General features: G+C 39.4%; 1 non-coding gene across 1 annotated transcript; it reads left to right on the top strand.

The window, feature by feature from the left end:
- The first annotated feature begins 4553 nt into the window (after positions 1–4553).
- Positions 4554–4660, top strand: LOC141602811 (small nucleolar RNA R71). Its single transcript, XR_012524719.1, has one exon. It is a non-coding gene; the product is annotated as a small nucleolar RNA R71 (small nucleolar RNA).
- Positions 4661–25890: the final 21230 nt, after the last annotated feature.

Raw genomic sequence — 25890 nt, 5'->3', positions numbered from 1 at the left:
GTCCCTAGATGCACCCTAAATAAGGCTTCTTTATCCGCCCAACTAGGCAAAGGACAAGATGGATCAAGGAGTCCTTGCCTAGCTAGATGTAAAAGGGGAGGATATTGAGCCAAATAAGCATTCTTCCGATCTTCATAAGCTTGCTTGTGCATGGCTTGCATAAGAAGAGTGACATAGTCTTTTCCAATTTCAACTCCTTGCGGTTTGAACTCTTCATATTCAAAGGGGTAAGGTGGTATGACAATGGAAGAGGAGGGAGTCTCATGATCACCCTTTTGTTGTTGAATGATGTACTCGGCTTCCTTGGATAGGGGAAGTAAATAGTTGGCCCGGTGGACACTAAGACGGCAAATCTTGGCGGGTAAAGTGAATGATCGAGCCTCACTAGTAAGCCACCCATACTTGTTGTCAAGGGGATTGTGAGCAACCCACTTAAACTTGGTAATCATGATGGACATATCAATAAGATGGCCACCTTCCTTTGCCTTGTACTTGCTATCCTTATTGAAATTAGGATCAAAGTGCTTGGCTAGGACCGTGACAAGGCCGCCATTAACAATAACGGTTTGACCCTTCTTCCCACTATCTACATGGAGCCATCTATCAACCAATAGCCTCAAAGAATTGTAAGGCTTGGTGTGAATTCTTCCAATATTCAAAGTTGATTCAAGGAGAATAAAATCGAGTCCCGTGAAATGATTGGTGTCTTTTCTAGCAATTATGGTATTTCCCACAACTTTGTGCCATACTCTTATGCCCGGATGATGGACCAAAAGAGAACGACAAGCATGAAAATCTTCAAATTTCTTCCCGGAGATTGCCTCCCAAAGAGGCTCGGGGTCATACTTACCATATTGCTTATAATATTTATGTGCATCGCTAAGACCCAAAATTCCACCCAATTCCGGAAAGGTAATGCGTCTACTAGTGTTAGCTAGACGAAACTCAATATTTTCCCTATTCTCAACTTTTGTCACTTTTAAAGAACTTAAGAATTCCAAGACAAGGGAGGGGTATGTTACTTCCTTCATTTCAAACAATTTCTTCAAACCCATGGCATTGAAAAAGACTCTTGTTTGTTCAAGAACACCTAACTTCTCTAAAGCATCTTGACATATGAATTTGGTTGATTGGATTTGTTTCATAGCAAACTTGACAAATGTATTTCTATGGGTATCGGAGATGAAAGTTACCTCCGGATAATGTAAGAGTTGATCGATTACCGGAGTAGAAGGTGATGCTCCCATAGAAATTTGTTGTTGTTGCACTTCCAAGCTTGGTGTTGCTACCACCATTGCCAAAGCTTTCTTTGTTTGTAGAGCTTTTTGCCTTTGAGAGAGAGCCTTTGCTTTTGGTGCCTTTGTTGCTCCCTTTGTTCTTGCCATTTGATGAACTAACCAAGTAAAGAGTCAAAAATCTTCAATTTGTAGAATGCCCAAATCGATTTGGAAGTGAAAGGCTTTGCCTTTATGAAATCAAAAAAAATCGACTCAAAGGTGAAGATTTTGTGCTTGGTTTTGATTGTTATTGAAGATGGAGTGATTGATTTGTTGTTTGAAGGATGGTTTGATTTGATTTTGGTGAGTTTTGTTGAGGGTTTTTGTTTTTGAGATGGAGAGGATGAGGGTTTTGTTGTTATGGGTAGTGTTTATGAATGAATGAATGAATGAATGAAGGTGGGATGGGTATTTAAAGAGCTCGACAATTTCAAAACGCAGGGACAATCCGTGCGGATTGGGCGCAATCCGTGCGGATTCTTCAGCTTCAAAAATTCAAAAATCCCGCCTAGAGACGGGCGGATTCTGGGGAATCCGCTCGGATTCTTTTTGTGAGACGGGCGGATTTTGTGCAGGACGGACGGATTTCTATCCGAGAGATTTTTCTTTGTTTTTCCCAAATGCAAGACGGGGCGTCTTGTTCACAAGACGGACGGATTCTCGTGAGACGGCGTCTTTCCGTAAATCCGCTCGGATTCTTCAACAGTCAAGAATTTTTGCAATTTCAGCTCAGCCCAAGACGGGCGTCTTCTTAGCAGGACGCTCGGATCTTCTTCAGACGGGCGGATTCTCAGGAATCCGCTCGGATTGGTCCTTGTGTACACGGATTCAGTTCCATCCGTGCACAAACGCATTCCCTTATCATTCTTTCTTTCTTTCTTTCAAATCTTGTGTTCTTCATTGTGGGGGCACTACTAAGGCATGAATAGCCTAGGCAATTGCCATCCCCACACTAAGGTAAAGCACTACACATCAATTAAAATTGTTAATCCCTCCCTCACTTCTCTCTTTTCATGACAATTATTTTGATCAAAGTAAATAAAATCCAAAAATGACAAAAATGCAATACAAAAATTGAAAAGCAAGTTAGGGAGTTAGAAATATTTACAAGTGGTGGTTTAGGGAGGACTCCACCAAACTCTCATTCTTGATGAGATGTCAAGGGGGCATGTTCAAGGTGTTGTTGATGTTGCTCAACACCTTAAAGAAGTAATCAAAAGCTTGTTCATTGTTGTGGTAGAGGTCCTCAATAGACCGTGGCTCTTGTTGTTGATCATGATCGATGGCATGCCCAATGTAGGGATTAAAAATCCCTTCAAATTCGTCGTCCCAAAGACCACAAACTTCATTGAGTTGATCATTGAAAATCTCTTGCTTAGATGGAGACAACTCTCCCAATTTCTTCTCTTGGCCAATGAGGCCATCATCTTCTTCCTTGGTTGATTTTGATGAGCTTTGCAAGCTCTCCTTGTCACAATTCACTTGCTCTTTGAATGGAGCATCTTCAATTTTCTTCCTCCATTGGAGTTCCGATTTCTTCCTTTCATCTTTCCTATTATAATGATCAATCATGAAACATGGCTCATGCAAACGAGGAGCTCTCATGGTCTTGTCAAGATTAAAAGTTATGCTTTCATCTCCCACTTCTAGAGTGAGCTCTCCATGTTTCACATCAATCACCGCACCCGCGGTGTGTTGGAAAGGTCTTCCTAAGATGATTGGAATGTTGGAATCTTCCTCCATATCAACAATGACAAAGTCCACCGGGATGAAAAACTTCCCAATTCGCACGGGGACATCTTCCCATATCCCTAGTGGTGTCTTCGTCGATCTATCGGCCATTTGAAGAGTGATATTGGTGCACTTAAGCTCTCCCATTCCCAACCTTTTACTCACCGAGTACGGCATGACACTCACACTAGCCCCTAGATCACATAAGGCTTTGTTGATCGTTGTGTCGCCAATGGTACACGGTATTGAGAAGCTTCCTGGATCCTTTAACTTTGGAGGTGAACTCCCTTGAAGTATTGCACTACTCACCTTAGTGAAGGCGATAGTCTCAAGTTTCCTGATCGACTTCTTCTTTGTGAGGATATCTTTCATGTACTTTGCATAGGCCGGAACGTGATTGATTAATTCCGTGAAAGGAATTGAGACTTCTAAGTTCTTCACAATTTCCATGAACTTTCCAAGTTGATCATCAAATTTGGGCTTGGCTTGACGACTTGGAAAAGGAAGTCTAACCACAATGGGTTCCTTCTCTTTGGCTTTGTCTTCATTTTTCTTTGAACTTTCTTCTTTTGATGATTCCCCTTCTTTGGGACTTTGCACAACAACTTCATTTTCACTAGCTTTCACAACTTCATTCTCAACTTGCTCCTTTGGTGCTTCATATCTTGTACCACTTCTCAAGTGAATGGCACTAACCGTTTCATGTCTAGGGGATTACTTTGAGGTGGTAATTGCCCCTTTTGTCTTTGTGAGCTTGAAGATGCTAGTTGAGTCAATTGTGTTTCCAACATCTTGGTGTGAGCTAGAATGTTGTTGATGGTGGTGTCTTTTGCTTGGCTATCTTTTTGCATTTGAGTGAAAAATTCTTGTTGATTCTTTTGCATTTGGAGGACCGCTTTTTGGACATCAAAACCTTGGTCATTTTGGTGATTGTATGGATTTTGATTTTGGTAACCTTGGTTTTGATTGTAAAAGGGTCTTTGATTTTGATTTCTCATGGGTGGTGGAGTGTATGTTGTTTGAGGGTTTTGAGCATTTTGGCTTTTGTATGAGAGATTTGGATGGAACTTGGTGTTTTCATTGTAAAAATTTGAATAAGGGGTACCACTTTTGTAAGCTTGGAAAGCATTAACTTGTTCGGTTGTTCCCCTACATTCACTTGAGTCATGACCCAAGGTTCCACAATTCTCACATATCCCACTTGGGATTGATGAGGATGCCGTCATGGCATTGACATGATGCTTTGATGTTTTTGATTTTTCCTCAAGCCTAGCCATAGCTTGTTCAAACTTCAAGTTGATTGTGTCAATGTGAGCACTAAGTTGAGCACCTAATTGAGTCACGGTGTCCACTTCATACTTTCCTCCTCTAGTAGCCTTGCGAGGCCTACTATATTGTGAATTATGGACCGCCATTTCCTCAATCTTGTTCCATGTTTGATTGTCATCAACTTCGGTGAACATTCCATTTGATCCCATATTGAGAACGTTCCTTGAATCTTCATATAAACCATTCCAAAATTGTTGCACTAAAAACCATTCGCTAAGTCCATGGTGAGGACATGAGCGACAAATACCTTTGAACCGCTCCCAAGCTTCATACAAAGATTCTTCATCCCTTTGCTTAAAACCCGTAATTTGAGCTCTTAGCATGTTAGTCTTTTCCGGTGGGTAGAATTTTTTGTAGAAAGCTAGAGCTAGCTTCTTCCAAGAATCTATTCCAAGGGTGGCCTTATCAAGGCCCTTCAACCATTGCTTTGCGGTGCTGATTAACGAAAAAGGAAATAAGACCCATCTTATTTGGTCTTGAGTCACGCCCGTTTGAGAGATAGCTTCACAATAATCGCAAAAGGTTTCCATATGAGAATGAGGGTCCTCACTAGGCATTCCCCCGAATTGGCTCCTCTCAACTAGTTGGATGAAGGCGGACTTGGCAATAAAGTTTCCGGTGAGATGTTGTGGGGTAGGAGTACCATTTGGTAGATCCTCCTCGGTGGGTATAGAGTGTGACGAGAATTTAGGCATTGTAGGTGGATTTTGTGGGGTATTGTTTAATGGGTTCTCTTCTCCTTCTATTGCGAAAGGATTGACAAACTCACTAGTGGGTTGAACAACTTCACCAACACCTCCCAAATTCCTCCTAACAAGTCTTCTATTATTCGTCAAGGTTCTTTCGATTTCAAGGTCAAAAGGTAACAAATTTCTTTGTAACCTTCTAGACATGCAAAATATCAAACAACTCGAAAACAATTAGAACAAACCTTGAGGAGTTTTACTTCCCCAAGGTGAAAAAGACACAACTAAAAACAATAAAAGAAATCTTAAATCAATTAAACACCGTCCCCGGCAACGGCGCCATTTTTGATCGGAGCCATTTGGTGTTCACAATTAAGCATATGTGGTCGTTGGTCAATGGTCGATACAAAACACAATTTATACTCCACGAGCAACTCTACAATTAGAAAAGAGGCAAGTAAAGGTCGGATCCCAAGGGACGGGTATTGAAATGAGAATTCTATTGTAACTAGTAGTGTCTAGGGGTGTCACAAATTTGGTTGATGTAGAAGGTTACTAAACTAAAATAACAATGAAAGTAAACTAGCAAGATGAATAAAATAAGGGGTGTAAACAATTGATTAAAGGCACTAGGGTGTCATGGGCTCATAGGGGATTCATGGGATATGATCATACAAACATGTTCTCAAATTATAAGCAAGCAATTATTGTTGTGATGGATTGAGTTGGGTTATATCTTACAATCCTAGGAAAGTTTGGGTCCTGGAGCCGAATCGATTAGATTGTACAACACCTACAAGTCGACTTAATCTTTCCTACTCAACACATGCATGGTCTAACAAGACTCGAGTTGGTTTATGTCTTACAAGTCAAGTTGAAAGGATAGAAGATGATAGTAAATGCAAGGATTCATAGGCTTAGCATTTCATCAAATATAACATGTGCATGTATTAAGATCAAAACAAGCAAGCAAATAAGATATGAAAGCATATTAATTTAAGCATGAATCATTCCCCATGTTGGTTTCCCTAATCACCCATTAAACCCTAGCTAAGAGACTACTCACTCATTATCATATTGATCATGCTAGAAAGGTTGTCAATCATACTAACATAATGAAACATGATGAATAAATGAAAGTAATTAGCAATAATTAAAAAGGGATTAAGAGATTATACCTACTAATGATTCCAATAATAAAGATGCAAAGAATAATAGAAGAACTTGATGATTGATGGAAGGTTGTCAATCTCCCAATAAACCCAATAATCTTCTAATTACCCAAAATAAAGGAAGAACAAGAGAGAGGTTAAAGAACTAAAACTTGAATTAGAACTTGATTAATATTTGATTACAATATTGAAGAGAGATTTGATTGATATTAACTACACTAATTATTGATAAGAAGAACATGCTCCTCTAATTAGACTAATGGGGTATTTATAGTGAAAATTAGGGAGGATGCATTAGGGTTAACTAAGGGCTAAACTAGTAATTACACTTTTTAAGTTGAGCAAGGAGACTCCGGTATTGTCCGAGAGAAGGGCTTCTCTTATCGTGGCTTGAAGAACGAAAAACGTCTTTGTCTTGCATCAAAATCCGTGCGGATGGGAGTCGGGACGGCCGGATCTGGGCTGGAGAATCCGAGCGGATTCTTGGTCAAGACGCTCGGATTGGCGAGGTGGAATCCGAGCGGATTCCTTAGAGGGACGCTCGACCGGCGCGGGGCGGACGGACGGATTGTGTACAATCCGTTCGGATTGTCTGGCAGCAGCTTTTCTTCTTCTTTTCTTCCCTTTTCTTCATGAATTCCTTGGGGATTTCCTTGGGGACTCAAGGATCCTTTTCTCAACAATGCTTTTCTACTATAATATGTACAAAGGCCTTCTAGTCTTGTTTCTCCTTGATGCTTGGTCATTGAATACAATCAATTTAGCCTCGTTTTGCCATGAAAATGCAAGATTCTTACTCCTTTCCTACCAAGGGATCAAAATCTCAAAGAATATGCAAAACAAAGAACTAAAGATAAGAAATGACCCAAATAGGCACTAAAAAGCATGGAAACAATGGTAATTCGGGGCTAAATATGCGCCAATTATGGTCGCATCAAATATCCCAAACCGAACCTTTGCTCGTCCCGAGTAAAGAGGTGACAAAGACTAGGACCAAAACTAACCTAACCTAATAATAATAGCCGATATGAGACAATTAGCGGGTCTCACTCCGCCCCTTCAACTCACAACAAGACAACCATGAGGTAGGATGCCTTCTTGCAAGGCAAGGTGGGTCTTGCCAAAATGGCGACACATCCAAACATTAAGCACACAAAAACACATAATGGATGCATCTACAAAAGAATAGCCACTTTCCTCATCTAAGTGGCGGAAATTATCTATAAGGGAAGCAATTCAAGGGTACACAATCCTTCATAGATGCAATTTGTTCAAACTACTAAGCCTAGAAGGATACCAATAAATCACCTCCAAAAGATGTCAAGCTAGGGTACCTTTGTCCTCAATCGTTAAATGCTTTTGTCAAGAGTAGACTCCCTATGGTGTTAGAAACACTGGAGGATCGCGGAATTCCCCTCTTGCCTAGACAAGAAGAAGGGTCGTCCCCTCTCTACCATGCACAAAAATGGATATGATGGATAAAGGGATCGATAGTAATTGAGTTTCATTTGGGGAGTTTGCTTTTGTTTTTGTTTTTCCCCCCAATTTCTTGTGGCATATAACATTTGAGAACACTTTCTTTTTGCCATTTCTTTTGATCATTTGACATTTTCAATACTTGACAACTTTTTTGCATTTCTTTTTGAACATTTTCAAAGTCACCCCAATTAGTAACGAGGGTGCCTTGTATTTGAAGTATAGGAGTTCTATTTTTGCTCCTCTTTTCATTTGATGCATTTTTGCAAACTTTCTTTCACTTTTCATTTCATTGAACTCAAATTGATTTCTTTTTGTGCCCATTCCCTTTGATGACAAAAATGTGGTAGAACATGGATGAATGATAGAAGTATGCATGGTTTCAAGGGTCACCTTGGAATAAACGGTAGCCAAGGAGTTATCACACCACAAGGTACTCTTGACTAGGCCTTAAACCATGGGTCAAAGGATACTAGCATGACACATCCTAGGGTGTTTTACAAGCATTCTAACAAGCAAAGTCTTAAGAATAAAAAGCATCTACTAGGGCCTATATACACTTGTCAAGCTTCCCAAATAGACGGTTTCGCAAAATTTTTCTAACATGCAAACTACATGCCATGATGCAACTAACATTTATACATCCTAATGCAAATGATTCTACCAACTAGTATGCCATATAAACTAAATGCAAGTCCTAAGTTCACATTGTTTTTACCGCATCAATCAAAATAAAGCCACATAGTCATTAACATAGAGAGGAAAAAGGAGATTGGAAAGATCATACCATGCGGTCTTCAATATCCTCATGTCTCGGATGTGGCGTAGTCGATCAAAGTGAACAAGGATAAACAAACACAATATATACAAGACAATATATACAATGGAAATGAACTTGTTTTTGGTTTTTCAATTTTTTCGATTTTTTTGATTTTTTTTTTTTTTTTTTTGAAATTTTTCAATTTTTATGGTTTTTGAATAAAAGTTAAGTGTTAGAATTCCCATCCCCACACTAATATGGGCATTGTCCTCAATGGCCAAAATGATGGAAATTATGCAAAATGATGCATGATTTCTATACTAAATGCAATTCTACACTAAGCTACACTACATGATGCATGGTTTTTGTTATGACGGAGAGGATAATTTAGATTACCTCCCGTTGTGTATGCATTAACTTCCCCAAACCAAATAAGACACTATTGCTAATGTCAAAGCATGGGTATAGTTCATGCACACACTATGCTATGCATGAAATTAGATTGTCATTTTGGATTTTCAAAAAAATGGGAACAATAAAGAACACCTCAATGGTACCGAGGTGTGAGTCCTTTGATGTTGCTAGGACTCCTCCAACAATGATCAAAATGAAATAAAATACAAAGAGATATAGACATACCATGGGAGTGTAGGAGTCTCCAAGGCTAGTCTTCCATCATGCTATCATCATCACCACTTCCCTCATGAGAAGTGGTCACATTGCCACTTTCCTTGGCACTTTCTTCATCACTTTCTTCATCATCATCTTCACCATCTCCTTCATCATCTCCACTTGCTTCTTCCTCAATGTTATCATCAAATTCTTCACCATTTCCAACAACCTCATTGTCTTCCACCACGTCCCTAGATGCACCCGGAAATAAGGCTTCTTTATCCGCCCAACTAGGCAAAGGACAAGATGGATCAAGGAGTCCTTGCCTAGCTAGATGTAAGAGGGGAGGATATTGAGCCAAATAAGCATTCTTCCGATCTTCATAAGCTTGCTTGTGCATGGCTTGCATAAGAAGAGTGACATAGTCTTTTCCAATTTCAACTCCTTGCGGTTTGAACTCTTCATATTCAAAGGGGTAAGGTGGTATGACAATGGAAGAGGAGGGAGTCTCATGATCACCCTTTTGTTGTTGAATGATGTACTCGGCTTCCTTGGATAGGCGAAGTAAATAGTTGGCCCGGTGGACACTAAGACGGCAAATCTTGGCGGGTAAAGTGAATGATCGAGCCTCACTAGTAAGCCACCCATACTTGTTGTCAAGGGGATTGTGAGCAACCCACTTAAACTTGTTAATCATGATGGACATATCAATAAGATGGCCACCTTCCTTTGCCTTGTACTTGCTATCCTTATTGAAATTAGGATCAAAGTGCTTGGCTAGGACCGTGACAAGGCCGCCATTAACAATAACGGTTTGACCCTTCTTCCCACTATCTACATGGAGCCATCTATCAACCAATAGCCTCAAAGAATTGTAAGGCTTGGTGTGAATTCTTCCAATATTCAAAGTTGATTCAAGGAGAATAAAATCGAGTCCCGTGAAATGATTGGTGTCTTTTCTAGCAATTATGGTATTTCCCACAACTTTGTGCCATACTCTTATGCCCGGATGATGGACCAAAAGAGAACGACAAGCATGAAAATCTTCAAATTTCTTCCCGGAGATTGCCTCCCAAAGAGGCTCGGGGTCATACTTACCATATTGCTTATAATATTTATGTGCATCGCTAAGACCCAAAATTCCACCCAATTCCGGAAAGGTAATGCGTCTACTAGTGTTAGCTAGACGAAACTCAATATTTTCCCTATTCTCAACTTTTGTCACTTTTAAAGAACTTAAGAATTCCAAGACAAGGGAGGGGTATGTTACTTCCTTCATTTCAAACAATTTCTTCAAACCCATGGCATTGAAAAAGACTCTTGTTTGTTCAAGAACACCTAACTTCTCTAAAGCATCTTGACATATGAATTTGGTTGATTGGATTTGTTTCATAGCAAACTTGACAAATGTATTTCTATGGGTATCGGAGATGAAAGTTACCTCCGGATAATGTAAGAGTTGATCGATTACCGGAGTAGAAGGTGATGCTCCCATAGAAATTTGTTGTTGTTGTTTCACTTCCAAGCTTGGTGTTGCTACCACCATTGCCAAAGCTTTAGGCATTGTAGGTGGATTTTGTGGGGTATTGTTTAATGGGTTCTCTTCTCCTTCTATTGCGAAAGGATTGACAAACTCACTAGTGGGTTGAACAACTTCACCAACACCTCCCAAATTCCTCCTAACAAGTCTTCTATTATTCGTCAAGGTTCTTTCGATTTCAAGGTCAAAAGGTAACAAATTTCTTTGTAACCTTCTAGACATGCAAAATATCAAACAACTCGAAAACAATTAGAACAAACCTTGAGGAGTTTTACTTCCCCAAGGTGAAAAAGACACAACTAAAAACAATAAAAGAAATCTTAAATCAATTAAACACCGTCCCCGGCAACGGCGCCATTTTTGATCGGAGCCATTTGGTGTTCACAATTAAGCATATGTGGTCGTTGGTCAATGGTCGATACAAAACACAATTTATACTCCACGAGCAACTCTACAATTAGCAAAGAGGCAAGTAAAGGTCGGATCCCAAGGGACGGGTATTGAAATGAGAATTCTATTGTAACTAGTAGTGTGTAGGGGTGTCACAAATTTGGTTGATGTAGAAGGTTACTAAACTAAAATAACAATGAAAGTAAACTAGCAAGATGAATAAAATAAGGGGTGTAAACAATTGATTAAAGGCACTAGGGTGTCATGGGCTCATAGGGGATTCATGGGATATGATCATACAAACATGTTCTCAAATTATAAGCAAGCAATTATTGTTGTGATGGATTGAGTTGGGTTATATCTTACAATCCTAGGAAAGTTTGGGTCCCGAGCCGAATCGATTAGATTGTACAACACCTACAAGTCGACTTAATCTTTCCTACTCAACACATGCATGGTCTAACAAGACTCGAGTTGGTTTATGTCTTACAAGTCAAGTTGAAAGGATAGAAGATGATAGTAAATGCAAGGATTCATAGGCTTAGCATTTCATCAAATATAACATGTGCATGTATTAAGATCAAAACAAGCAAGCAAATAAGATATGAAAGCATATTAATTTAAGCATGAATCATTCCCCATGTTGGTTTCCCTAATCACCCATTAAACCCTAGCTAAGAGACTACTCACTCATTATCATATTGATCATGCTAGAAAGGTTGTCAATCATACTAACATAATGAAACATGATGAATAAATGAAAGTAATTAGCAATAATTAAAAAGGGATTAAGAGATTATACCTACTAATGATTCCAATAATAAAGATGCAAAGAATAATAGAAGAACTTGATGATTGATGGAAGGTTGTCAATCTCCCAATAAACCCAATAATCTTCTAATTACCCAAAATAAAGGAAGAACAAGAGAGAGGTTAAAGAACTAAAACTTGAATTAGAACTTGATTAATATTTGATTACAATATTGAAGAGAGATTTGATTGATATTAACTACACTAATTATTGATAAGAAGAACATGCTCCTCTAATTAGACTAATGGGGTATTTATAGTGAAAATTAGGGAGGATGCATTAGGGTTAACTAAGGGCTAAACTAGTAATTACACTTTTTAAGTTGAGCAAGGAGACTCCGGTATTGTCCGAGAGAAGGGCTTCTCTTATCGTGGCTTGAAGAACGAAAAACGTGTCGTCTTTGTCATCAAATCCGTGCGGATGGGAGTCGGGACGGCCGGATCTGGGCTGGAGAATCCGAGCGGATTCTTGGTCAAGACGCTCGGATTGGCGAGGTGGAATCCGAGCGGATTCCTTAGAGGGACGCTCGACCGGCGAGGGCGGACGGACGGATTGTGTACAATCCGTTCGGATTGTCTGGCAGCAGCTTTTCTTCTTCTTTTCTTCCCTTTTCTTCATGAATTCCTTGGGGATTTCCTTGGGGACTCAAGGATCCTTTTCTCAACAATGCTTTTCTACTATAATATGTACAAAGGCCTTCTAGTCTTGTTTCTCCTTGATGCTTGGTCATTGAATACAATCAATTTAGCCTCGTTTTGCCATGAAAATGCAAGATTCTTACTCCTTTCCTACCAAGGGATCAAAATCTCAAAGAATATGCAAAACAAAGAACTAAAGATAAGAAATGACCCAAATAGGCACTAAAAAGCATGGAAACAATGGTAATTCGGGGGCTAAATATGCGCCAATTATGGTCGCATCAAATATCCCCAAACCGAACCTTTGCTCGTCCCGAGTAAAGAGGTGACAAAGACTAGGACCAAAACTAACCTAACCTAATAATAATAGCCGATATGAGACAATTAGCGGGTCTCACTCCGCCCCTTCAACTCACAACAAGACAACCATGAGGTAGGATGCCTTCTTGCAAGGCAAGGTGGGTCTTGCCAAAATGGCGACACATCCAAACATTAAGCACACAAAAACACATAATGGATGCATCTACAAAAGAATAGCCACTTTCCTCATCTAAGTGGCGGAAATTATCTATAAGGGAAGCAATTCAAGGGTACACAATCCTTCATAGATGCAATTTGTTCAAACTACTAAGCCTAGAAGGATACCAATAAATCACCTCCAAAAGATGTCAAGCTAGGGTACCTTTGTCCTCAATCGTTAAATGCTTTTGTCAAGAGTAGACTCCCTATGGTGTTAGAAACACTGGAGGATCGCGGAATTCCCCCTCTTGCCTAGACAAGAAGAAGGGTCGTCCCCTCTCTACCATGCACAAAAATGGATATGATGGATAAAGGGATCGATAGTAATTGAGTTTCATTTGGGGAGTTTGCTTTTGTTTTTGTTTTTCCCCCCAATTTCTTGTGGCATATAACATTTGAGAACACTTTCTTTTTGCCATTTCTTTTGATCATTTGACATTTTCAATACTTGACAACTTTTTTGCATTTCTTTTTGAACATTTTCAAAGTCACCCCAATTAGTAACGAGGGTGCCTTGTATTTGAAGTATAGGAGTTCTATTTTTGCTCCTCTTTTCATTTGATGCATTTTTGCAAACTTTCTTTCACTTTTCATTTCATTGAACTCAAATTGATTTCTTTTTGTGCCCATTCCCTTTGATGACAAAAATGTGGTAGAACATGGATGAATGATAGAAGTATGCATGGTTTCAAGGGTCACCTTGGAATAAACGGTAGCCAAGGAGTTATCACACCACAAGGTACTCTTGACTAGGCCTTAAACCATGGGTCAAAGGATACTAGCATGACACATCCTAGGGTGTTTTACAAGCATTCTAACAAGCAAAGTCTTAAGAATAAAAAGCATCTACTAGGGCCTATATGAAGGAAATGTAGATCTATATACATACATATTCATATATGTGATTTTATTTAATTTGTCATAAAATTAAATATGGATTTTATGCATGCAAACATTAATTAAAGAGATGGAAAAATCTATATCTCACCATGTGATTTTCGGATTTATGGGCACAAGTGAGTCCTCCTACTCACTTGTTCTTGAGCTTTCCTTTAATGGATGAACATACAAAAATCCCAAAGTAGAGATTCTCCAATTAATAGCACCCAAGACAATCCCTTAATCCCACAAACTAACATGCACTAGATGTTTATATTGTGGTTTACCTTAAATTTGATTACTAATACTCATATATTACTTTGATAATTTTAGTAATCTTATATGAACAATTTAGATTAAATCTCATCTTTTTGATGAAGATAAAAGAGAGAGAAGAGAGGATACATGAACATTTTGCATGTGTATTGAATGGTAGTGTGTTAGAAAAAGAAAAGAACCAACTCCCATCCATTTAGATGGAGTCTCACGGTTTTAGGGAGCCTAAATGGCATCATTTCATTTTCTTTTACTCTTTTCAAAAATAGTAGGTGTGTAAGATGTGTAAGACTAGTAGTAGGTAGGCATCATTATGTTTATTTTATCAAATAAAATAAAACAACCAAAACCCACTAACACACCCTCCATTTTTCGGTCCATGTACTTAAAATGGACTACCATTTTATTTTGTCAATTTGTCATTTGTCACACAATATGTCACATGTAGTATGATACATGTTATTAATTAATTTAATGCATATTTATCACATAAATATCATTTCATGAATTAATTAAATTTCATACAAACAATTGACTAGTGATACTTGATCACATAAATAAAATGGGTCATATAGTTATAATTCACAACTTCTTGTAATTATAATTAACCATTCATTCTTATCTTTATTGTTTCTCAAACAATAAATAATTTTAGCAACAAAGCATTTTATTACTAAAATAAATCTTATTTAATCCCATTATAATAAGATATCAATATTCTCTCTCACAAATCAAATTGTTCAATTTTAAGGAATTAATTAATCTGTATCGGTATACAACTAATTAACCTTTTCAATTAAGGGAATCGTCCTTTAGGTGTGACCTCAAGGGATCAACTGATCACCACCGTCGCACGACAGTAATGTCAAACTCTAGCCAGCCAATCATTACCGATATGTGTGGACCAGTTGACTATATATGTAATGTATCATCCCTTCCGTATTCTTGAAATGAGATTTAATAATGATATTTAAATCATATGATCGCACTATTGTTGAGGACACATTTCCCAACACTATATACACTTGTCAAGCTTCCCAAATAGACGGTTTCGCAAAATTTTTCTAACATGCAAACTACATGCCATGATGCAACTAACATTTATACATCCTAATGCAAATGATTCTACCAACTAGTATGCCATATAAACTAAATGCAAGTCCTAAGTTCACATTGTTTTTACCGCATCAATCAAAATAAAGCCACATAGTCATTAACATAGAGAGGAAAAAGGAGATTGGAAAGATCATACCATGCGGTCTTCAATATCCTCATGTCTCGGATGTGGCGTAGTCGATCAAAGTGAACAAGGATAAACAAACACAATATATACAAGACAATATATACAATGGAAATGAACTTGTTTTTGGTTTTTCAATTTTTTCGATTTTTTTGATTTTTTTTTTTGAAAATTTTCAATTTTTATGGTTTTTGAATAAAAGTTAAGTGTTAGAATTCCCATCCCCACACTAATATGGGCATTGTCCTCAATGGCCAAAATGATGGAAATTATGCAAAATGATGCATGATTTCTATACTAAATGCAATTCTACACTAAGCTACACTACATGATGCATGGTTTTTGTTATGACGGAGAGGATAATTTAGATTACCTCCCGTTGTGTATGCATTAACTTCCCCAAACCAAATAAGACACTATTGCTAATGTCAAAGCATGGGTATAGTTCATGCACACACTATGCTATGCATGAAATTAGATTGTCATTTTGGATTTTCAAAAAAATGGGAACAATAAAGAACACCTCAATGGTACCGAGGTGTGAGTCCTTTGATGTTGCTAGGACTCCTCCAACAATGATCAAAATGAAATAAAATACAAAGAGATATAGACATACCATGGGAGTGTAGGAGTCTCCAAGGCTAGTCTTCCATCATGCTATCATCATCACCACTTCCCTCATGAGAAGTGGTCACATTGCCACTTTCCTTGGCACTTTCTTCATCACTTTCTTCATCATCATCTTCACCATCTCCTTCATCATCTCCACTTGCTTCTTCCTCAATGTTATCATCAAATTCTTCACCATTTCCAACAACCTCATTGTCTTCCACCACGTCCCTAGATGCACCCTAAATAAGGCTTCTTTATCCGCCCAACTAGGCAAAGGACAAGATGGATCAAGGAGTCCTTGCCTAGCTAGATGTAAGAGGGGAGGATATTGAGCCAAATAAGCATTCTTCCGATCTTCATAAGCTTGCTTGTGCATGGCTTGCATAAGAAGAGTGACATAGTCTTTTCCAATTTCAACTCCTTGCGGTTTGAACTCTTCATATTCAAAGGGGTAAGGTGGTATGACAATGGAAGAGGAGGGAGTCTCATGATCACCCTTTTGTTGTTGAATGATGTACTCGGCTTCCTTGGATAGGGGAAGTAAATAGTTGGCCCGGTGGACACTAAGACGACAAATCTTGGCGGGTAAAGTGAATGATCGAGCCTCACTAGTAAGCCACCCATACTTGTTGTCAAGGGGATTGTGAGCAACCCACTTAAACTTGTTAATCATGATGGACATATCAATAAGATGGCCACCTTCCTTTGCCTTGTACTTGCTATCCTTATTGAAATTAGGATCAAAGTGCTTGGCTAGGACCGTGACAAGGCCGCCATTAACAATAACGGTTTGACCCTTCTTCCCACTATCTACATGGAGCCATCTATCAACCAATAGCCTCAAAGAATTGTAAGGCTTGGTGTGAATTCTTCCAATATTCAAAGTTGATTCAAGGAGAATAAAATCGAGTCCCGTGAAATGATTGGTGTCTTTTCTAGCAATTATGGTATTTCCCACAACTTTGTGCCATACTCTTATGCCCTGATGATGGACCAAAAGAGAACGACAAGCATGAAAATCTTCAAATTTCTTCCCGGAGATTGCCTCCCAAAGAGGCTCGGGGTCATACTTACCATATTGCTTATAATATTTATGTGCATCGCTAAGACCCAAAATTCCACCCAATTCCGGAAAGGTAATGCGTCTACTAGTGTTAGCTAGACGAAACTCAATATTTTCCCTATTCTCAACTTTTGTCACTTTTAAAGAACTTAAGAATTCCAAGACAAGGGAGGGGTATGTTACTTCCTTCATTTCAAACAATTTCTTCAAACCCATGGCATTGAAAAAGACTCTTGTTTGTTCAAGAACACCTAACTTCTCTAAAGCATCTTGACATATGAATTTGGTTGATTGGATTTGTTTCATAGCAAACTTGACAAATGTATTTCTATGGGTATCGGAGATGAAAGTTACCTCCGGATAATGTAAGAGTTGATCGATTACCGGAGTAGAAGGTGATGCTCCCATAGAAATTTGTTGTTGTTGTTTCACTTCCAAGCTTGGTGTTGCTACCACCATTGCCAAAGCTTTAGGCATTGTAGGTGGATTTTGTGGGGTATTGTTTAATGGGTTCTCTTCTCCTTCTATTGCGAAAGGATTGACAAACTCACTAGTGGGTTGAACAACTTCACCAACACCTCCCAAATTCCTCCTAACAAGTCTTCTATTATTCGTCAAGGTTCTTTCGATTTCAAGGTCAAAAGGTAACAAATTTCTTTGTAACCTTCTAGACATGCAAAATATCAAACAACTCGAAAACAATTAGAACAAACCTTGAGGAGTTTTACTTCCCCAAGGTGAAAAAGACACAACTAAAAACAATAAAAGAAATCTTAAATCAATTAAACACCGTCCCCAAATCAACGGCGCCATTTTTGATCGGAGCCATTTGGTGTTCACAATTAAGCATATGTGGTCGTTGGTCAATGGTCGATACAAAACACAATTTATACTCCACGAGCAACTCTACAATTAGCAAAGAGGCAAGTAAAGGTCGGATCCCAAGGGACGGGTATTGAAATGAGAATTCTATTGTAACTAGTAGTGTCTAGGGGTGTCACAAATTTGGTTGATGTAGAAGGTTACTAAACTAAAATAACAATGAAAGTAAACTAGCAAGATGAATAAAATAAGGGGTGTAAACAATTGATTAAAGGCACTAGGGTGTCATGGGCTCATAGGGGATTCATGGGATATGATCATACAAACATGTTCTCAAATTATAAGCAAGCAATTATTGTTGTGATGGATTGAGTTGGGTTATATCTTACAATCCTAGGAAAGTTTGGGTCCCGGAGCCGAATCGATTAGATTGTACAACACCTACAAGTCGACTTAATCTTTCCTACTCAACACATGCATGGTCTAACAAGACTCGAGTTGGTTTATGTCTTACAAGTCAAGTTGAAAGGATAGAAGATGATAGTAAATGCAAGGATTCATAGGCTTAGCATTTCATCAAATATAACATGTGCATGTATTAAGATCAAAACAAGCAAGCAAATAAGATATGAAAGCATATTAATTTAAGCATGAATCATTCCCCATGTTGGTTTCCCCTAATCACCCATTAAACCCTAGCTAAGAGACTACTCACTCATTATCATATTGATCATGCTAGAAAGGTTGTCAATCATACTAACATAATGAAACATGATGAATAAATGAAAGTAATTAGCAATAATTAAAAAGGGATTAAGAGATTATACCTACTAATGATTCCAATAATAAAGATGCAAAGAATAATAGAAGAACTTGATGATTGATGGAAGGTTGTCAATCTCCCAATAAACCCAATAATCTTCTAATTACCCAAAATAAAGGAAGAACAAGAGAGAGGTTAAAGAACTAAAACTTGAATTAGAACTTGATTAATATTTGATTACAATATTGAAGAGAGATTTGATTGATATTAACTACACTAATTATTGATAAGAAGAACATGCTCCTCTAATTAGACTAATGGGGTATTTATAGTGAAAATTAGGGAGGATGCATTAGGGTTAACTAAGGGCTAAACTAGTAATTACACTTTTTAAGTTGAGCAAGGAGACTCCGGTATTGTCCGAGAGAAGGGCTTCTCTTATCGTGGCTTGAAGAACGAAACGTCTTTGTCTTGAAATCCGTGCGGATGGGAGTCGGGACGGCCGGATTTGGGCTGGAGAATCCGAGCGGATTCTTGGTCAAGACGCTCGGATTGGCGAGGTGGAATCCGAGCGGATTCCTTAGAGGGACGCTCGGACTGGCGAGGGCGGACGGACGGATTGTGTACAATCCGTTCGGATTGTCTGGCAGCAGCTTTTCTTCTTCTTTTCTTCCCTTTTCTTCATGAATTCCTTGGGGATTTCCTTGGGGACTCAAGGATCCTTTTCTCAACAATGCTTTTCTACTATAATATGTACAAAGGCCTTCTAGTCTTGTTTCTCCTTGATGCTTGGTCATTGAATACAATCAATTTAGCCTCGTTTTGCCATGAAAATGCAAGATTCTTACTCCTTTCCTACCAAGGGATCAAAATCTCAAAGAATATGCAAAACAAAGAACTAAAGATAAGAAATGACCCAAATAGGCACTAAAAAGCATGGAAACAATGGTAATTCGGGGGCTAAATATGCGCCAATTATGGTCGCATCATAAAGCAAGTCCCAAGGATGACTTTCCTCTACCACATATCGACATATTGGTGGATAATACAGCGGATCATGCATTGCTATCCTTCATGGACGGATATGCAGGGTATAACCAAATCAAGATGGCCATAGAAGATATGCACAAGACCGGCTTCGTAACCCAATGGGGTACCTATTGCTACACGGTTATGTTGTTTGGGTTAATCAATGCCGGGGCTGCATATCAACGCACCACAACTACACTCTCACATGACATGATGCATAAAGAAGTTGAGGTATACGTAGATGACTTTATTGTCAAGTCCAAGGACAGAGAGGGGCACATTGCGAACCTTCGCAAGTTCTTCTCCAGATTACGAAAGTACAACATGAGGCTCAATCCTCAGAAATGTGCATTTGGGGTAACATTCGACAAGCTCCTGGGATATGTTGTTAGCCAACGAGGTATAAAAATAGACCCTTCCAAGATCAAAGCTCTAATCGAAATGCCGCAACCTCAAACAGAGAAGGAAACTAGAGGATTCTTGGGTAAGGTGCAGTACATAAGTCGATTCATATCGAAACTCACCATGATCTGTGAACCTATCCTTCAAAAAGCTAAGGAAAACAGATCACACCATGTGGGATGATGACTGTCAAAAGGCATTCGACCGAATCAAGGAGATACTAGCCAAGCCACCAGTGCTCACGCCATCCCAACGAGATCAACCTCTTGGTTTATATCTCACGGTAACTGAAACAGCCATGGGTGCCATGCTGGCCCAAATAGTAGGAAAAGAAGAAAGGGCTATCTACTACCTCAGTAAGAAGTTCTTGGAGTACGAGTGCAAATACACACCACTCGAGAAGACATGCCTCGCTCTTGTGTGGGCAACAAAGAAGCTACGCCATTACATGCTTAGCTACTCTGTCAAAATATACTCCAAAATAGATCCCGTCAAATACCTCTTCGAGAAACCCGTCCTCAACGGACGCCTAGCAAGATGGACTTTGATGCTCTCAGAGTTGAATCTCAATTATATGCCTCTGAAAGTTATAAAAGCGCGCGCCGTCGCCGAGTTCTTCGCAGAAAATCCCATCAATGATGCACAAACAATAGACACCTGGTCATTTCTAGACGAGGATATACTCCAAGCAGATGTAGACTCCTGGGACCACTATTTTGATGGAGTGTCGAACTTAAGAGGATTCGGAATAGGAGTGTTGCTCATTTCTCCTGAAGGCGAGCATACACCACTCTCTGTCAAACATGACTTCGAGGTAACAAATAATGCGGCAGAATGTGAGGCCTGCCTCATTGGACTACAAGCAGCAGTAGGTTTAGGCATCAAGAATCTTGGGGACATGGAGATTCATCCTTGATCATCAACCAAATTACGGGATCTTGGAAAATTTGGAGTGAAAGCCTAGCACCCTATCAAGCCAGGATAGACCAAGTTGCCCAATTCTTCGATCAAGTAACCTACCTACACTTACCTCGAGAAGAGAATCAATTTGCAGATACTCTTGTAAAACTTGTATCTTTGATTAATATGCCGGATAATATGGTAGAAATGCCTTTATACATCGAACGACGGTCAGAACCGGCTTATGTGCACCAAATTACAGATGAAGAAGAAAACCTAGAGGAACCTTGGTTCCAAGCAATCCTGAACTTCAAACTCAACGGCACCTATCCACCGGATATGGACAAGAGGGGACAACGTGCTATATGCCTATTAGCTTCCCAATACGTCCTCTTGCAAGGAGAATTATATAAAAGAACGCCTCTTGGCGTAATCCTGCGTTGCCTTGATCATTCACAGGCATGGAAAGTAATGGAAGAAGTCCACAATGGAGAATGTGGCCCTCACATGAGTGGACCAATGATGGTAATGAAAATCACGCGTTTAGGATACTATTGGACCACAATGGAATCCGATTGCATCAAGTATGTCAGACATTGTCATAACTGCCAAATTTTCGGGAATGTGCAACATGTCCCTCCTTCATTACTCTACACCATGACATCTCCTTGGCCTTTTTCTGCTTGGGGAATTGACATCATCGGAAAGATCACCCCAGCTGGAACAGGAGGTCACTGTTTCATTTAGGTGGCTATCGACTATTTTACCAAATAGGTAGAAGCGGCTTCTTATACTAGTCTCCCAACCAAGAACGTGGTAAAATTCATACAAACCAATATCATATGTCGATACGGTTGCCCACATGAGATCATCAGTGACAATGGATCCCATTTCCAGGCTGAGACGGAGCAATTGCTAGCCAAGTACAAGATCAAACATCACCATTCCTCGCCATATAGACCACAAACTAATGGTGCAGTAGAGGCGGCAAACAAAAACGTTGTCACAGTCCTCAAGAAAATGATTGACAACTATCGAGATTGGCCAAGCAAGATACCATTTGCCTTACGGGGATATCGCCCATCTGTTAGGACGCCCACTGAGGCCACCCCTTTCTATTTGACTTACGGCATGGAAGCCGTGCAACCAGTCAAGCTCGAAATACCATCCTTACGTAGTTTACTCAAAAGTCAAATCCCAGAAGCCGATTGGAAGAGGGATAGGTATGAAGAACTCATCCTCCTGGATGAACGTAGATTGCACGCGTTGCATAATGTGCAAACGTATCAGGCACGTATCAAACGAGCCTTCGACAAAAGGGTTAAGCCAAGGAACATCAAAGAAGGAGACTTGGTTCTCAAATCAGTTAGAGCTCTTTTACCTGTCGATCCGCGAGGAAAGTTTAAACCCAACTGGGCCGGACCGTTTATGGTCAAATCCATACTCCCGGGGGGTACGGTTAGGATCACAGACTTAGATGGGAATGAATTTGCCAACCCAACAAACCTCGACCAACTAAAACGTTACTATGCCTAGAATAGGAACAAAATGCGCCTCGCGTAACCTCACGTGTCGCTCCTGTGGCACGGAATATAAACGGCCCCTAGCCAGCTGAAATAAGCTAATGTCACCTTGCTCTTGAATTTTGACAAATCGTCTGTAATACTCCGTATTTATAAGTCTCTGGGTACTCTATCGAGTAGGCCTTACTCTGACGAGTAAGGGTGAGTTGCGTTTTAAAATAGTTTCTGACCTGTTGGGTACTCGATCGAGTAACTAGGATACTCGATCGAGTAGGGGGGTACTCGATCGAGTAGCCTTGGGTACTCGATCGAGTAGCCGGTTTACGGGGAGTTTTTCTCGGGTTTTGTTAATTATGCGATTAAGATATATAATCTTTCCGTCATCATTCTAAACACTTTTACAAAACCTAATTTACTGTTTAAGAAAGAAAGCAAGCAAGTTCTTCATCCTAATCGCATTACTAGCAATACCCGGAGTTTGGAAGGTCAGTTCTGAGCGTTGATTATACCGTTGAGTTCCTTGCGTCGAGGGTAAGATCTATGTACCCTTTTTATTGTCTTTTCTTTAATTTGGTTAAACCCTAATTTTGGGATTGGGGGTTTTGTGTTAGTTTTGTGATTGTTAGTAATTATGTGATTATATGTTAGGAGGAGGATTCGTTGAAAAGGAATTGTGATACAGCTGTTGAGACCGTCTGATTGTTATGCTTTCCAGGTAGGATTTCCTACTCAGTATTAGTCCCATAATGGGATGGTTGTTGATGTGTTGAGATTGATTGTTTAATATCGTAATTGTGTTGTGACGGTGGTTGATTGTGATTATTGATTAATATCGTAATTGTGTTGTGACGGTTGTGATTGTGACTGTTGTCTCTGGTTCTCGAGATGCGTTCTCGGCTGAGTGGAGTCACTTGCGGGAGTGGCTTCACGCCCTAGTTTCGCCCTTCGTGGAACCCGCCACGGAAGGGGATGTGCACATTAATGGACAGGGTTATCGCTCGGTATGATGAGCGGGGCTTAGGTGGGAACGGCTGCGGTCCCCCATCGCGGGTGGTCCAGGTGGACGATCGGTGATTGAGATGGTTGGGATTGGTGTGGTTGTGTGTGTGTGTGTGTGACGGTTAAGGCATCTTTTTATCTTATTGTTGGTATATTGAATTGTGTGATTAGTACTTACCCCGTTTAAATGTTTTAAAAACGTGGTGATCCATTCGGGGTGGTGAGCGATTATTGAGCGGTACGATATGACGCGTATGGGATAGGCCGGGATGAGTCATCACGTGGCGATTAGAAGTCTTCGTGTGTCGAGACGGTGTCTTATAGCTTTGATAGTTTTAGCGATGAGACCGTCGAGGTTGTATTTCAGTTTATAGGTTTTGGTTTTGATCATGTAATCACTTAAACTATTTACTTTTAAATATGTTTCTTCATTGTCTTATGAATATCATTGCCTCGGGTAACCGAGATGGTGACATCCTTATACCTGAGTGGTCCTGGTAAGGCACTTGGAGTATGGGGGTGTTACAAATGGTATCAGAGCGACGATCCTGAAACCTGTAACCAATGAATCTAATGAATCTAGGGAGTCAATTAAAATGAACCCGGGGTAAAGGTTGTAGGAGCTAATGCAAAGACTTGGGAGACGTCCTAAAGTCGCGAACTCGCTCTACAATTTTGAACCGGTCACCATGGGATATGTGTCGGGATCGTAATGTGCTTATTGTGTGCTGTGTGTATTTATGTGATGATGTATGTTGTAATTGTTGGATGTTTGGAGTAGAATGTCGAGTTTGTGAATGAAAGGTTGGTGAAGTATATAGAACTGATGTTGATTGAAAGCATGTTGCATGATAGTTGGTTTACCATGTTGGTTGGAATTGTTAGAAAAGTGCATGAGAATGATGAGTAATGTGGTGGAAAAAAGGAGTAGTTCATATGTGATATGATTATACATAATTTTGTTTGTGTAATTTTATATAACGATTTCATATACATGCCTACTATTGTTCATATGTACATGTTGTATGAAGAATGTGGTTGAAATGGATGAATTGATTGGAAAAGTTGGAGTGGCAATAGCATGAGAATACGAATTTTGTGATTATGAATATGTTTAGGTGACGGAGTGTATTTGTAATATTGATGTATTAGTAACATGGAATAGGATTTGTAATGTATGAGTATGATTTGTCTTACGAAAGGCTATAGAATAAAAGAATGTGGGTAGTGCATGATGAATGTTGTTGCTTTGTTTTCGAAAATAATAATATGTGATTGGGGCTACTGGTTTCATGAGTATTGGGTTGTTTTCGTTTAACTTGGTTGTTGTTTAAGTTGTTTGGAAGTAAAAATCAAATAGTTATGTCGTCTAATTACAGCAAAGTTGTCTTTAAACTGTTATAACTTGAGATTCATAAATGATTTTGATGTAATTCCAATTGGAGGTGATAGCTTGTCCTTTTACGATTCTAACGATAGGTTACACGCCCAAATAGACCAAGAAATGAGTGAGTTATGACTGTTTTACGAAAACTGGACAGTGCTGAGAAATGCGCAGGTACTCGATCGAGTAGGGGGGTACTCGATCGAGTACGTTAGTTACTCGATCGAGTGTCCCTGGTGATTTGTTTTACGTGCTTCTGATCTTCACCTACTCGATCGAGTAAGTCCCTTACTCGATCGAGTGGCCTGTACTCGATCTAGTGACCCCTATTTTGGGTCATATGCTTATCTTTTGAAATCGTTGCATATTATGTTTAATTCAAAGTTGTTATTTTGCTTCTTTATGCATTGTTTTACATGTACGTTGATCCTGATACGTAAGTTAACCAATCTTATGGGGTGGTGAGTGGCACCTTTTGATGAGTATGAGTTTGGTGGGAGGAGATGAGCTATATGTGGTTGTGATAGATAATGGGAAAAGAAAAGAAAGACCGTTATGGCTTAATTAAGACATAGAGCATGTTTTCTGAGATGAGAAGAGTGATATGATTGTGTGTTGAGTAACATAAAAGCGAGTGAATATGGGCAAGGGATGATGTGAGTCTAAGGAACGTGAGAATAAAAAGATTGAAGGTAGGGGTGTGGATAGTGGCAGCTTGAGATGTGTAAAGAATTTTGGAGAGAGATGGTTAGGAGTCGTGTGGGTTAAGGATATATGTAGTGAAAGTTCGTTTTAAAGGGGTTGAGAAGAGTGCTATACAGTGAACTTTATGGAGACATGTCGCGAGGTGGATTTGTAGACAGTGAGGGAGTTTGGGGAGACTTGGTTTATTAAGAGGTGAAACCACTGTGGGATTTCCTTGGGCAATTAACGGTATAAAAAGAATTTTGATTTCTAGAGATGTAAAAAGGGAGATGTAATTGTTTGAACTTTAAACGTTGATTTTTATGGACAAATTAGTGATAAGTGTGAGTGAGTGATAGCATAATAAGAGAAG

The sequence above is a fragment of the Silene latifolia genome, chromosome 9 (genome assembly GCF_048544455.1).
Source record: "Silene latifolia isolate original U9 population chromosome 9, ASM4854445v1, whole genome shotgun sequence".
Classification (NCBI taxonomy): domain Eukaryota; kingdom Viridiplantae; phylum Streptophyta; class Magnoliopsida; order Caryophyllales; family Caryophyllaceae; genus Silene; species Silene latifolia.
Note: the sequence above shows the minus strand (reverse complement) of the source record. Positions and strands in the feature narration are given on the sequence as shown.